Genomic DNA, 15,130 nt, shown 5'->3' with positions numbered 1-15,130 from the left:
GTGTTGCATTGCGATAACAAATAGCTACATTTGTGTAAAGTAATCAACAGGCTTCATGTCCGTGTTGAGTAGGGAGGGAAATGTAATGCATACCCCTAAGTTTTTTCTTCTTCTAATATTTACCATGAAAACGAGGAAGCGATATAGAGCCCCAATAAACAGAAAGTGAGAAAAACAGCAGTGAGAGAAACAAATCAAGGGACTGAAGAGCAGGAAGAGGGAGAGCCAGAGGAGTTTTGGGAGTTTGGAGAGAGGGCATGTGATGAAAGTGAGGGCTCTGACACAAAGAGGGATATTCCAGAGGGTGAGGAAGGTGAAGAAGAGGGTAAAGAGCATGAAGAAGAGAGTGAGGAGGAAGAAACCTTAAATGGGACAGAGAGAGGAACAGCCAGAGGGACAGCAAGTGGATCCATGTGGATCAAGTACTGCACCATCAGGTTTGTGATGAAGAAGGTTCTTACTATTTTCAAGCAGTGCAATTACAATTCATTGTAGGTCTACTGTGTGTCTTTAAAATGGTGATTTCTGCTGGAAAAATCTTTTTTTGTGTCAATACGGCTCTGTTTCTTTTTTTAAAGTACATACTTGGCCTACATTTTGAAATGCATGCAGGTATACATGCATACAGTGGTAAGCATGCGTTTAGGAACCCATGCTGAAGTTGACTTAAAAGAGGAATTAAAATCATCTTTTAGAAGATCTTAATGCCTTAATTTAATAAAAAGGAAAAAGCCAACCTTTAAGTATACCAAATGCTTTGTCCAGCGATGGTGGTATAGTGGTGAGCATAGCAGTAATTTTCGTTGTGTGGTTACTTGCTTTATTTGTCACAAAGTAACCAGAAAGGTTACTTGCCCAACCCAATTGGAAAAAATATTAGATCTCTGTCATGGTACAAATAAGGGAGCATATCAATCAATCAAGCTTCCTCCACGAGGATCCACAGATACAGGGAGCTACGATTTGCAATTTGTTTAAAGTTTATGAACATTTGAGCAAACATATCAATGCTGCTTTTCAGGTTGTTGTGGCCGAGTGGTTAAGGCGATGGACTAGAAATCTATTGGGGTCTCCCCTCGTAGGTTCAAGTCCTGCCGACAACGAAAGGTGATCTTTAAGAGTGGCAGCAAACAAATGACACCTCAAGGCTTACCAAATTGCAGATGTGCCTTCACAAACAATATTGTGTTATCTCATAGGTACTGGAAGCCACCAATGTGTTTCTTGTCTGTGTTACAAGATTTGCAGTGAACGTTGTATTGTCCACTAGAAAGGCAACAGGTGTGTTACTTATTGACTATGATTTATACCATTAGCAGTGCAATCATTTTGCCCAGGTTTGATTTCCATCCACCGCAGTTGCATTTACAGGTTTTGAAGCCATATACAACATTAACATTACATGTTTTAGCCAGGTTTCTTCTTTTATTCAGTGATATTTCAATATCCTTGTGGGAGTCATCCCAAAAGGATTAATAAAGATAAGTCTAAGTCTATCTCGAAAAAATCTGAAAATCTTCAGGGGATGTAGCTATTGGCTTTTTCCTTGCAAAGGTTTTTTTTTCCAATAACATTAACAAGCGTACCAGTAGTTACGGTGCCAGTGTTTGTCACGATGTGGAGAGCTGATGCTTGCAGGTAGTGTGGCCGAGTGGTCTAAGGCGCTGGATTAAGGCTCCAGTCTCTCTGGAGGCGTGGGTTCAAATCCCACCACTGTCATCTACTTTATTACACAGCTGGAAGCCAACCAAGGTGATGTCTTACAGCTGTATCATCGGGTTGAACTTGGTGAAGTAACTAGAATCATTCATCAATCACCTTGCTGAGATTGTTCCTTGTAACCTGAGGTTAACAATTGGTGAAACCATCCTTTCCAGCACTTTGGAGTAGAAAATCAACAAATAATGTGATTATTAATTGTGATCTCCATATTGATCAAAGTATTTGTCGTTATCATTTTGGCCATAATCATGCAGCTCAAAGAGATTATATCAAACCAGGTTGGGCAAGTAACCTTTCTGCTGACTTCTTGTAAAAAAAAGCAAGTAACATAACTCAAAGAAAACTACTGCGATGGCTGGGAATCAAACCCAGGTCAACTGCTTGGAAGGAAGCTATGTTCACCACTATACCACCATCGCTGGACAATACAATGTTCACTTCAAATCTTGTAATACATCTGGGCATTGAGACTGAAAATGCGCTCTATCACTGAAAGTCCTCCAGGGGGCCCTGTGTTATCACATTCACAAGAATGGGAAGTGCGCGGGAACATGCATAGCTCCCTTCAATAGCTCAGTGGTAGAGCGAAGGACTGTAGAGGCAAAAGCTGAAATCCTTAGGTTGCTGGTTCAACTCTGGCTTGAAGGAGAAGTTTTTTCCAGAGTTTCCCTTCCAGGATCAATCAAGTATTTTTATTCTGATGTAGAGATGGACAGACAACCCAAAAGCATATACTTCTTGCCGAGACATAACATGAAACAAAAAAAAGAGTTGGGGTAGATATGAGCGCAGAAATCCTTTTACGACAGGCTTTACGTGAGATTCATGAAACGTTCGTATCACACAATCAGAGAGTAAGAATGATCGGACATTGATAAATGCAGCGGCTGGAAAGCGACTTGATTTTGCCACTAAGAAGTGATAGTAGTATTGTGATAAATTTGCCTCGCGCGTGACCTCTTTCCATCAATTCAATAACTAAACCAGATTATTCAATCCATTCCTCTACTTAAATGCAAAGCAGTCTCATCCAGGACCTATCGCACCCTAAGCAAGAATCATAAACCTAGACCAATGAACAAGGAGAGTCATGTCCTGCTCATTGTTCCTTATATCTTTTCCCAGTTTTTTTCTATTGCGTGCAGTTGAAGCAGGACATGAAAATTGCCAACATGCTGTACTACAATTGTGCTGGCTCCTAATCTGGGTTAATTTAACAATAAACTGGATTTTAAAGTACAGATTAGGGTTGGAACAGCACCTTGCTTCAGGGCTCGTCCGGGAGTTGAACCCGGGACCTCTCGCACCCGAGAATCATACCCCTAGACCAACAAGCCACGTAAACATACCTTATTAGCAATTTTCCATCAAGTAAATGTGATCAGTCAGTGACTCAAAAGCCAACCGTTAAGAAGTTTGTTTGGCATGTAGTGTTTTTATGGCTCCACTGCCAGACTGAGCTTTCTGATTATATTGGACTAAAGACTACTTTTGAAGCAAAACATTTTACCAAGATTGGAACTTGAATTTTTTGGTCAAAAGTGACAGCAGATAAGCCTAGTTTCCACCATTTATTGGACAACAGACTACTTTTGTCAAAATTAGAAATTGAATATTGGTAAAAAAGAAATGCAGTTTGAAAGAGGAAATGCAGCTTGGATTTGTCACTTACTTGAAAGACTATGGTCAGGTAGATTGTCATGGGGTCTTTTCACGGCTCCACGGCCCGATTCAGCTTTCCGATCTCATTTGACAACAGGAAACATTTGATACAAAATATTTTTACCAAAACAAAGACTTGATTTTGTCAGTAAAAAGTGATAGTATAATATAACAGCTCTCCACATGACACACACAGGGACCGTGACTAACATTACGTTTGTTAATATCACCAGACATAAGGCCACTTGGGTTGTATTTGGGCTGCTCTATGGTCTTCTGCAGAAGGATAATTCCCAGAGTTGGCTCACTCCAGGTTATTTAAGCAACAAACGTCCCTGGGTGGACTTGAACCACCATCCTCTCGGTTAACAGCCGACTGCGCTGACCTATTGCGCCACAGAGACTGCTCCTGTCTGAGGTTTTATGAGCGGGAGCTCGATCTTTAAGCCACAAGCATTTGCTTTATGGCTTTTTGAGGTTGAGCTGCACATGTCTGCTTATCAGGCTATTTTCCTGTTACTCAGAAATTGGGGAAGCTGACTCATGTGGAAATGTAGAAGCTGGACGTGCATTGTCTTGTTCTTACATGTCAATTGGATTCTGACTTTCAATTCAAATATTTGGCATCCAAGAAAATTTCAGAACTGATGATGTATCAGTCATTTTGCTGGTGGTTTCTTGGTCACAGCAACAAGCTTGATCATTGACATACAGTTGCACGCCACGTATCACAAAACTGTTGGGTGGGGCCTTATGTATTTGCTTGTATTACATCAAGTGACCTGCATACCAATGACTGCAAAGATTAATATGTATATGAGAGAGATAATAAGACCCACTAATCGTCAAACTCATTTTGACAGCTGACCTTTGACCCTAATTAGCATATGAATGGCCCCTCCCCCTTTTCCCACACGTGTGGGCCCCTCATTTGCATATGAATGGTCCCTCCCCCTTTCCCACGCATGTCAGGGGGTCCTAATTAGCATATGAATGGAAAACTTTTCCTCAAACTTTTTTGACAGCTGACCTTTGACCTAATTTGTATATTCCCACACCCTAATTAGCATATGGGATCGGCCCCCTTTGTTCTATGTCATACATGTTATATGGTTCAATGCTAAAAGTGACTGAGGATTGCTCAAAGTGTTGGAGGGGGTGGTGTGTGTGTGTGTGTGTGTGTGTGTGTGTGTGTGTGTTGTGTGTGTGTGTGTGTCCTGATAGTCTAACTAATCTGCCTATTGGGGTCCCCCTTTACCCCCTCCCTTTTCTTCTCATAAACACAAGGCAAGTGTGTAGCAGTCAAAATCAGATTCTTTCAGTTATCCAATGTTAAGGTAACAAATGTGTTGGTTGTTATTTCACAATTATGGTAAAAACACTGTACTGGTTTTAATCCAACTAAATTGACACTTTTATGACACTGTCACAGTGATGTGAGAAACTCTCTGGTATGTGTGGTATGTATTAGTCACGCTCTACCCCACATTTTAAGAAATCATCTCTCACTAAGGGTAAAAAACACTTGAATGGTATCGAACATCCAGACAGCTCGTCATGAAGATCTGACTGCATAGAGCGTTCAATCACACGGTTGACCCTAAACGTGAGAAACTCTCTCTGGTATGCGTCAAATTATACGTTTCCTTATGAACTTAAATGACGTGATTCTTAGATTGACATATAGTTTTGTTCCGTATGAATCCTATACAATTATTTGGAGGGAAAAATAAACCAAACGCTGGGTATAAATGTGTCACCCCGAGTGAACAGTTTCAGAGAGAAAGAGAGACAGACACCGGCTCAACTCAACTCAACTCTAGCAAAACCACGCAACCATGGACAGAGGTAAATAATATAATTTATTTTTAACAAGTTTTTATGTCTCCTATTAATTGTCTAAACGTTGGACTGTGCTTTTTTTTTTAATCAGAATTATTCATATTTTACTAACAGCTGTGGATTTGAGAGTGATCGATCTTACAAGGCAATCTGGTACGTCTTTTTTTTTATTATTTAAAAACTCACACATCAAGAATCGAACATATTGAAGGTTAACCAATATATATACTTACAGATTTTGCTGACGGATGCTACAAGGAATCTTTGGAAGAAATTCAGGATGCCAGAAGCGATCCAAAACCGAGCGGCAAACGTCGTATGAAGACAAAGCATCTATCCACTCCCGTGTTAAAGAACCCGTCGAAAGCAACACAAACCGGGGTAAAAATCGAGAGCCCTCGGGGACCTCCGGCACAAGGATCTGACGCGTTCATATCAGGTACTTTTTAAGATTTTGAATGTAATACACTCTCAAAGCCTCCGTCGGAGGAACTATCACTTACCGCGTCTGTGTTCAAATGAAATCATAGTTTCTGGGTGTTTGGTCGCAGTGCTATGACGACGTTGACGTAACAAGCTCTCATTGGTTCTTATTGTTCTCGAGGTTGTCACACAACGAAATGCCTCATTACTGCCCCACATGGGCCGGAGGGTTGCTCAAAGGTTGATAGTTGAAAAAGATTATAAGATTATTATATTGAATGTATAACATAAATATGTAAATGATTAAATGGCTAAACATTGTAAATACAATTTTAGTAAATATTTTATTAATTTCCCCATTTTTTAGGGTAAATTCAGAATCTGAAACAAAAACTTTATGTCTAACTAAAATGATATTAACGAATTATAATGCTAACATTTTCTTTTATTATAATCAACAGACTCTTCGCCGATGGTCTCAACACCAGTGAGGACGGTGCCCCCGTTTCGACTATACCCACTGACCCCCATCAGACAGCAAGCAGCACCGGTAAAACCTATATTTTTCTCTCCTCCCAGAAGACAGGAACCTCAAACTTCCTCTTCTGCGAGGTTTACCACACCCAACATTAAGAGGGATCCTTCCAGACCCACTAAACAGCGAAAACGTGTCAAATCAGCGATCGTCCGTCAACTTTTCGAGGATTCAATCGACTGTTCACCAGAGGGGATTGTAGAGAGTAGAGCGAGACTGCAGAGAGGGATTCAGCAGTTAGAAACACACCGGATGGTTGTCCAGCTAATGCAATCTATAATTGCATCATTCACAACCATTTGCGAAAAAATGTTGTAATATTTTACACATGTAAATGATTTTTTTCATTTTTTTTTCATTTTGTTTTTATTTGTTTTGTTATGTTTTTGTTTTTTAAAGATGGATAGTGATTCTGATTCTTTATCTAGTTCAGCCTTATCCCAAGTCCCTCTTGACATTGTGTTAGCTGTAGAACAGTTACGTCATAATCCTTCAACTTCTTCTATTCCTTCGCTCTTATCCCAAGTCCCTCTCGATTTACAAATAGCCGTAGAGCAATTAAGGAATTTACCAACATCCAGAAATGACATTGTACAAATCGAATCGCCTTCAGAACCACAAAATCATTTTCAGGACATAGAAAACGCTTTCCAAAGTTTAAATCAAAACTACAGCGACGCTTTTGACAACATAGAATCCATGCTACAAACTCTAAATCAACCAGACATATCAACTCCTAACTCATCAAACGAATCTCAAAATGAGCAACGTATATCACAGTCACCTTCTGCCCCCCAAATCCCTCTCGACTTGCAGATAGCCGTAGAGGAATTAAGGAATTTACCAATATTCAGAAATGAAGATGTACAAATTGAATCGCCTTCAGAACCACAAAACGCTTTCCAAAGTTTAAATCAAAACAGCGACGCCTTCGACAACATAGAATCCATACTACAAACTCTAAATCAACCAGACATATCACCCCCTAACTCATCAAACGAACCCCAAAACGAGCAACATATATCACAGTCGCAATCTCGCCAGGAGGGTGGGGGTTTGGAGCAGGAGCATGGCTCCGCTCCTGACGGTCAGATAGAATCAGCCTCTTATGATCGGTTTAACACTCTAGTCATGAGACGTGCGCTTACATTTCCTCAAACGGGTAATGTTGCAAATATTGCAACATTTTATCAAAACGTGATGGGTGTAATTAGAGGATTAGCCAGCGAGGTGGAATCACAAGCTAGTCGGGGTGATGCAATTCAACTGGAGGTGATAGGTCAGAATGTGCGTGATTGTGTTTCAGTCACCAACGATGCTCAAGGTTCAAACATTCTTCCTGCTTTTGAAGGCTTGCTTGATCGTATAGTACAGTCAAACAATAGCATAGCCGCTGACGAAGGTGTAGAATTAATCGCTCACATTGTCCGGAACCCTACGGGTGGGGCCAAACGTAAGCTGGAGAAAACATTAGATTGTGAAATTCTCAAAAAGAAAAGGCAGCATCTCTATTTTGTAGATGACAGAGAGGATCAGCTTTGCTTCACCGTCAGCCTTTCACACGTTATCCATCCCGAATTCACAGATGTTCAATGTGACAGCCTGGGGAGAGATTTACAGCGTCAGGCTGGTTTAGATGATAAGACCCCCGTCACTTTTGGTGACATACACAGATTTGAGGAAATTTTGAAACGCAAAATTGTAGTGTTTTACAGAACATCTCATAACGAACCCCTCTCACATTTTGCAACAGACTTTGCCGATGGCTCGAAACCTCTGTTTTTATTCCTATTGCAAAATCACTACTACGGGATTAAAAATCTCAAAGCCTTTATTGGCACAAAACTTGTCTGTAATCACTGTTACAAGGGTTTAAGTAATCCCTATGTGCACTGCTGTAAAGGTTACTGTCAAGTCTGTATGGACCCCATATGCCCTACACAAGAGCTCAAACCCGTGAAATGCTCAGATTGTCAGAGGTCGTGCCGTTCACAATCCTGTTTTGCTAGACACAAAGAGGCTAAGCCATGTGTTATGAACAAACGGGCTTTTAGTTTATGCGATCAAGTAAAACAATGCAAAATATGCAAGCTATGCTACTACGTTAATATGACTACCGGCAAAGATGGACATAGTTGCAGCAAAACTAAATGTAGAATGTGTGGTGAACCGTCCGGTTCTGAAAATTTGGATGACAACCACCTGTGTTACATCCAGCCCATTGTCGGCGAGACCAAAGACATTGGTTTGGTTTTTTACGATTTTGAAACATTTGTCAATGAGAAGAACGAACACATCCCCTTTCTAGTGCATGCAAAAACATTGAAAGGTGAAGAAAAGGTGTTTTACGGGCTAGACTGCGTTAGACGTTTTCTCCTGCATTTCAGGAAGAATCGCTACCGGAGAAATGTGTTTATAGCGCATAACGCTCGCGGATTTGACAGCTACCTAGTTTTAAAAGGTATACTGAAAGAGAAAGCAGCCCCACAGAACATTCTCATGACGGGTTGTAAAATCCTCAGTTTTGAGGAACCTGATTATCAACTCAGGTTCATCGATTCTCTTTCTTTTCTACCGATGCGTCTGAGCAACATGCCCAAAGCTCTGGGTTTTACCGATCAGGCCAAAGGGCATTTCCCGCACAGATTCAGCTCAGGAAAACACCTCACATACGTAGGCCCTTACCCCCCGCCGTCTGATTACGGTGTAGAACGCATGACAAAGAGTGAGCAGGAGGAGTTTTACAGATGGTACAGCGAAGCCAGTCAGGGTGTCTTTGACTTTAAAAAGGAAGCCTTGTATTACTGTAGAAACGACGTTGTCATACTACAGACAGGATGTGCTAAATTCAGGGAGCAGTTTCTCAGCGAGACAGGCGTGGACCCTTTCACCACCATTACCATTGCATCAGCCTGCATGAAGGTGTTTCTAACCAATTTTCTGCAACCTAAAACTCTAGCCATCCCAAGCCCTGACAACTACACAGAGCAGTGTAAAAGATTCTCAAACGAATCCATCAAATGGATGGAATGGGTAATGCATGATAAAAAAACTTTATCCAACATGCTCTCAATGGCGGCGAAGCAAAGTTTGGCCGTTATTTTGTAGACGGCTATGCAGAGATTGATGGTATAAAATATGCGTGGGAGTTTCACGGGTGTTTTTATCACGGTTGCCCAGAATGTTTTAATCCTACAGAGATGTGTCCACTAAGAGGGGTGTCCTTTGGGGAGTTGCATGCAAAAAGTGATGAGAGAGAGAGGGCGTTACAGTCTGAACACAACCTTCGCGTCATTGTGATGAGAGAACACACCTGGCGTAAAATGAAAAAATCCGCCGACGTAGTGAACTTTCTCCAACATTTCAACTTCCCAGAACCGCTCGTACCGCGAAACGCTCTGTATGGGGGTCGGACGAGTGCATTAAAACTGAGACATACGGCAGCGGATGATGAGAGTGTGTATTACGTTGACGTTTGCTCACTGTATCCCTACGTCATGAGTACGCAAAAGTTTCCCCTAGGACATCCTACCATCATCTACAAAGATTTTGGGGATCCTCGTGACTACTTTGGGTTAATCAGAGCCACCGTTTACCCACCACGAGGGCTCTTTTTCCCTGTTTTACCGTACAAATGCTCAACCGGTAAATTAAACTTCCCTCTCTGTCGTACCTGCGCCGAAGCCAACAACCAAAAGGGTCCGTGTAGTCACGGTGATGAAGACAGAGCCCTCACAGGGGTGTGGGTCACTATTGAATTTAACAAGGCCCTCGAGCTAGGGTACAGAGTGGCAAAAATCACAGAAGTGTGGCACTTTGATAAAACTAGCGACTCTGTGTTTGTCAACTACATCCACAGCTTTCTCAAAGGTAAACAGGAAGCATCGGGGTACCCTCCAGATGCAACGGATCAGGAAAGCCGAGAAAAATACATCAGGGATTATCATACGAATCAAGGCATTCTGTTAGACGCTGGGAAAATTCAAACAAATTCAGCCAAGAGACAAGTGGCTAAATTATGTCTCAACAGTCTTTGGGGAAAGTTTGCACAGAGAGACAACTTACTACACACCAGCATCATCTCAGAATCTGAAGAGTTCTTCTCCTACCTTTTTTCGGGTACACACAAGGTCGAATACTTTAACGTTCTAGACAACGAAAGGGCCTTAATTAGATGGAGATACACAGATCAATGCATTCGCCCGCCTGGTAAACAGAACAATGTATTTGTTGCTGCATTCACCACGGCACACGCGCGTCTAAAACTCTACAGCTATTTAGAGCGGTTGAATGAAAAGATCCTCTACATCGACACCGATAGTTTAATCTATGTGGTAAAGAAGGGCGAGACGCCTTTAGAGATGGGTAATTATCTAGGGGATTTGACTGATGAACTTGGAGGTGATACCATCCAGGAGTTTGCAGCCACGGGTCCAAAAAGCTACTCTTACCAGACAAAAAACAAAAAGAAAGTAGCAATGCGCATCAAAGGCATCACACTGACTCAGGAGTGCTGTGAGCTGATAAACTTTGATAGCCTCAAAGATCTGGTAGAAGGTTACCTCAACGATTCGGGGGAGAGGGTGATTGAGATCCCTCAACGTACCATTAGTCGCAATAAAAAGGACTTTGTCTTGAAAAACACATCATTACGAAAAAAGTTTAAAGTGGTGTATGACAAGAGACGTCTCTTTGCCGATGGTACAACTTTGCCCTTCGGATATTGAGTATTGATTTGTGTTGTTTTAAAATGTCACATCAGAGTGGAATGGAAGAAGTTGATTTTGAACATAGATTTATATGTCCCTTCTCATGTTTGATTGTAGGACCTAGTGGTTGTGGGAAAACCTATTTTGTAAAAAATGTACTTGAAAACTGTGAACATGTCATGAATATTGTACCTGAAAATATTGTCTGGATTTATTCTACTTTTCAACCTATGTACAGCGAGTTGCAGAGTTTGAATAAAAAGATTCAATTTGTCGAAGGATTGCCAGATTCTTTTGACGATGAAATCTTGTTTCCACCTCATCAAAAACATTTGATTATTTTGGACGATGTTATTTTCCAAGCCTCTGACCATCCTGATGTAGTTAAAATCTTTACAGAGTACCGTCATCACAAGAACATGAGTGTTATAATGTTGACTCAAAATGTGTTTCATCAGGGTAAACACAGTCGCACAATTAGTTTGAACAGCAATTATTTGGTTCTGTTTAAAAATCCTCGAGACAAACTACAAATAAATATATTGGCCCGTCAGATCTACCCGTCTCAAAAGGCATTCTTTTTAGAGAGCTTTGAAGACGCCACCAGAGACCCGCACGGGTATTTAATAGTAGATCTTACACCCGTCTGCCCAGAGAGATTCCGACTGAGGAGCTGTGTACTTCCTCACCAACGACCCACCGTCTATGTACCAAAATAAAACGAGCTAGATCATCATGTCGGCGCGTTTAAAAAGAAACGCTTCTTTACTTTCGGCTTTATACCACGCCACACCCAAGAAACGTAAAGATATTCTGATTCACAGCTCTCCAGACTTTATCCAGGCATTGTGTGAGATTGCTTTAAACCTTTTGAAGGGAAACATCCCTTTATCACCTTCTCAATTCAAAAAACTGAAGAGGCAGAAAAAAATTATCAGATTGTTATCTGATAAGAAAACAACTTTAAAACGCAAACATCAGGTGTTAAAGAAACAGACGGGAGGGTTTCTTTTACCGCTGCTAGCAGCCGCTATCCCTATGATCGGAGAACTTATTGGAGGGCTCGTTAGAAGATAATATGTGAAAAGATGTCTTTGAGGAAGGCGCAGAAAATGTTTCTGGTTCCGCACCATCAGCTAAATCGCATGACTCAACAGCCTGCCACCATCAGAGAAACTGTAGAGGATGAATTGGATGTCAAAATGAGAGCCGTATTAGATGAGCAGGGTTTGACCCCGGATGAAAAAATTAAAAAGTACAACGCTTTATTGCAAAGATATTTAACTTTGATGAAGCAGGGTCAGAGAGACCAGCAACATGTAACTCTAAGTCTTCAGAGGGGACGCCCTGACGAATGGCATGATGAGACTGAATTGTCACATCAAAGCGCTCCGGTTTCAACTCAGACATTGGATGATGCAGACCTTGTGATTGCTGAAGTTTTAAAAAGCTTCCCTCCACGAGATCGCAACAACACCGAATACATCTTAAAAAAAATATCCGAGAGTGACAAAGGTTGGAATGCCAAGGGGGAATTTGTTTATAACGGTCAAGTTGTGAAAGGGTCACATATGACTGATTTATTGAAATATTTATCACGTTCTTATAAATCATCCCGAACCGCGCCGCCAACGGGGTGGTCAAAATTTCTGAATACCCTAGCTGATTTGAACATCCCTTCTTCAGCTGTGAAAAACGTACAAGCTCGTGACCAGTACAGCTCTCTCAAGACGGCTACGGACCATGACCAAAATTTCATGTTTGGAAAAGAAACAGCCCGCACGAGTCGTAGAAAGACAAAGAGAAAAACTATTCTGTCACCGACTTGGATCGGTATTTCACCTTAAATAAATGTAGCGTACAACTTTGTCATTCAATAATAAAAGTGTTTTTATTGAACATATTTTAGCGTACAGTCTTTTTTATCAGCAATGAAATACAGTTTACAAATTTAAAAAAAAGTTTTCATTATCCGCAACAGTCTTTAAATATCTGTAGAGAGCAGTTGTTCTGTTTCGGAACGACGTTGATTTTATTTTTGAGACGGTGTTTTCTCACAAAGTCGTATACCATTTGATCATTTTTTATGACATCATCGCTGTACAAAGACAGCGTTTGTTGGTAAGATAATCCACAGGCCCGTTGACAGAGGTAATAGATGCAGTGTTGCCCGCAAACGGTTGACAAGGGGTGTTGTAGCTGACGGGTGTGGTAGTTGATGTTTTGAGAACGGTTCACCAAAAACTGTAAGATGCTTGAGGGGTAGTGAACAAAGTCTGGCGGAAATCCATAAGAGTCAAAAAAGGTGGCTACACCTCCCTTTTCTAGGGTTAAAGCTAACCAATGTTCCCCAGGCATGTGAGCAGGGTGTGTGTTGACTATAAAGTAGGCGGGTGTTCTAAAGGATGGATTCAGCGAGGGTAATAGGTCACAGGCCCACACGCCACAAAATGCATCCCCAGCAAACGATTCAAAATACTCTCAATCTGAAGATTATCCATTTTTCTTCAAATTAGTAATAATCCACAAGCACCTGTCTTTTTGAATCAATCTCCAGAATTGAATCAAAACAAGCATAGACTATAAGTGTAGTGGTCTGTGGTAAAGCTACTCTGAATCTCATTTCCAATCTTAAATTACCGCTGGATATGGGTGACAATACATCGTTGTCATCAGCGGGTGATAGATTAAACACAAACAGAGAATAACCGTCGTTAAAATCCTTTCGGTCTATACTCAACGGTAAATCCTTCAGATGCCTCCCCGTAGCCAGGAACATGTTGTAAAACTCTCTAACAGACTGTCCGTTGTTAAACTGTGGTTGAAAGGCCTTAGCGGGTATCTGTTTACCGTCCTGACAGAGAGCTAGATACTCTACATCATTGTGCATAAAATTGAAGGGTGACAGGTCTCGTCTACCTGTGAAAGCTTCGTGGTTCACCATACCCAAAACTATATATTTAGGCATAGCCCCAAGAAAAAGATTCTCCTGGCTGCATATTCTTGAGTTTGCAGGTATTGAGTATGTTTTTACGTTGACTCGTGAGACAGGGTAGAGAGCATTACCTTTCATTAAGGCTGCTGCATGACCCAAACGTACGGCTGGGGATACTGACACTTTTTTAGCAAATAGAGACGCCCCCAGTATTTTCAGGCGAAACGTGGAGTCATTAGTACCCATTAGACAGAAAGCGTCACTGGCACGGGTTAATTTAATTCTCAGATCAACAGAGTTCAGCAAAAGTCTCTCGCAGAAAAATATATCCCCGTGGAGAGGACCAGTCAGGTGCAGTTCCCGTGAATTAGCGGTGAAAGAGGCTCTCTTGTTTAATCCACGATTGGGACCATTGTCAATCACTCTGGAGTCTATGGACCCAGCTGTGTCTTTGTAAAAAAGACCGGCTGAGAACTGACTCGCTAGCGTATCTCCTGAAAAGTTGAGTAGCGTCTCAATCATGACACGATAAGGGTGAGTGGCGCTTGATTGCGAGATCAATCTATCCCCCAAAATAACGTCGCATTGATCAAAGATTGTATTCAGAGGGTAATTGATAAGCCCCACCGGCGCATCGTTGGCCAAGTCTGTCCCATCCGCGTTGGTGATTTTCACACGGAGATGTAGTAATATATCGTTCAGATCCAGATACTTTTCACCGTCTCCTGGGATAAAAAATTCTATAGGACCCCCTTCCGTGATAGCTGACAAGGGGGAAATTTCGGTATATGTTTTATCTTCGATGGACTGCTGGGTCATAGGTGCTGTGAATAAGTCCAATTCCGCTAGGGTGCACTCTGGGATTTATGGTGTAACAGAGCCATGATTTTTTTTTAAACTCACAAATCTGAATTAGAATATGTCAGAGCTCAGGGTGGACTTCCTCTTTGTCTGCCTCCTTCTCGCGACTGCTTTCTTCTTTTTACTGGCAGCGTGTTTTTTAGAGGTTGAGAGGCGTTCCCCAGGGGGGCGTTCCTATGTCTACGTGCCAAGACCATAATACCCCCAGACCCCTCTTGTTTATGGTCACCACTGACAAATTTTCCAACACGACTGAACACATCCGAAGCAATGTTGCTAGCGGCTGTTTTAAGATGAGGTTTTGCTATTGCAAAACCTTTCTTCACCAGAGGGGATACAAAACGAAACAATCTTGAAAATATAGACCCTATGCCACGACCGTACATGACGGGGGCTCCATAAAATCCTGGCAAATTTCCTCCCACCTGACTTTCATAATAA

The 15,130-nt window shown here is 41.6% G+C and overlaps 2 non-coding genes across 2 annotated transcripts; one reads left to right on the top strand and one right to left on the bottom strand.

The window, feature by feature from the left end:
• The first annotated feature begins 1,637 nt into the window (after positions 1 to 1,637).
• On the top strand, positions 1,638 to 1,719 carry trnal-aag (transfer RNA leucine (anticodon AAG)). Its single transcript has one exon. It is a non-coding gene; the product is annotated as a tRNA-Leu (tRNA).
• Positions 1,720 to 3,714: 1,995 nt separating this feature from the next.
• trnan-guu (transfer RNA asparagine (anticodon GUU)) lies at positions 3,715 to 3,788 on the bottom strand. The gene has a single exon. It is a non-coding gene; the product is annotated as a tRNA-Asn (tRNA).
• Positions 3,789 to 15,130: the final 11,342 nt, after the last annotated feature.

Source organism: Etheostoma spectabile, unplaced genomic scaffold, assembly GCF_008692095.1.
Source record: "Etheostoma spectabile isolate EspeVRDwgs_2016 unplaced genomic scaffold, UIUC_Espe_1.0 scaffold00018625, whole genome shotgun sequence".
In the NCBI taxonomy this organism is placed as follows: Eukaryota; Metazoa; Chordata; class Actinopteri; order Perciformes; family Percidae; genus Etheostoma; species Etheostoma spectabile.
The sequence above is the reverse complement of the archived record's forward strand: the minus strand, read 5'-3'. Positions and strand labels throughout refer to the sequence as shown.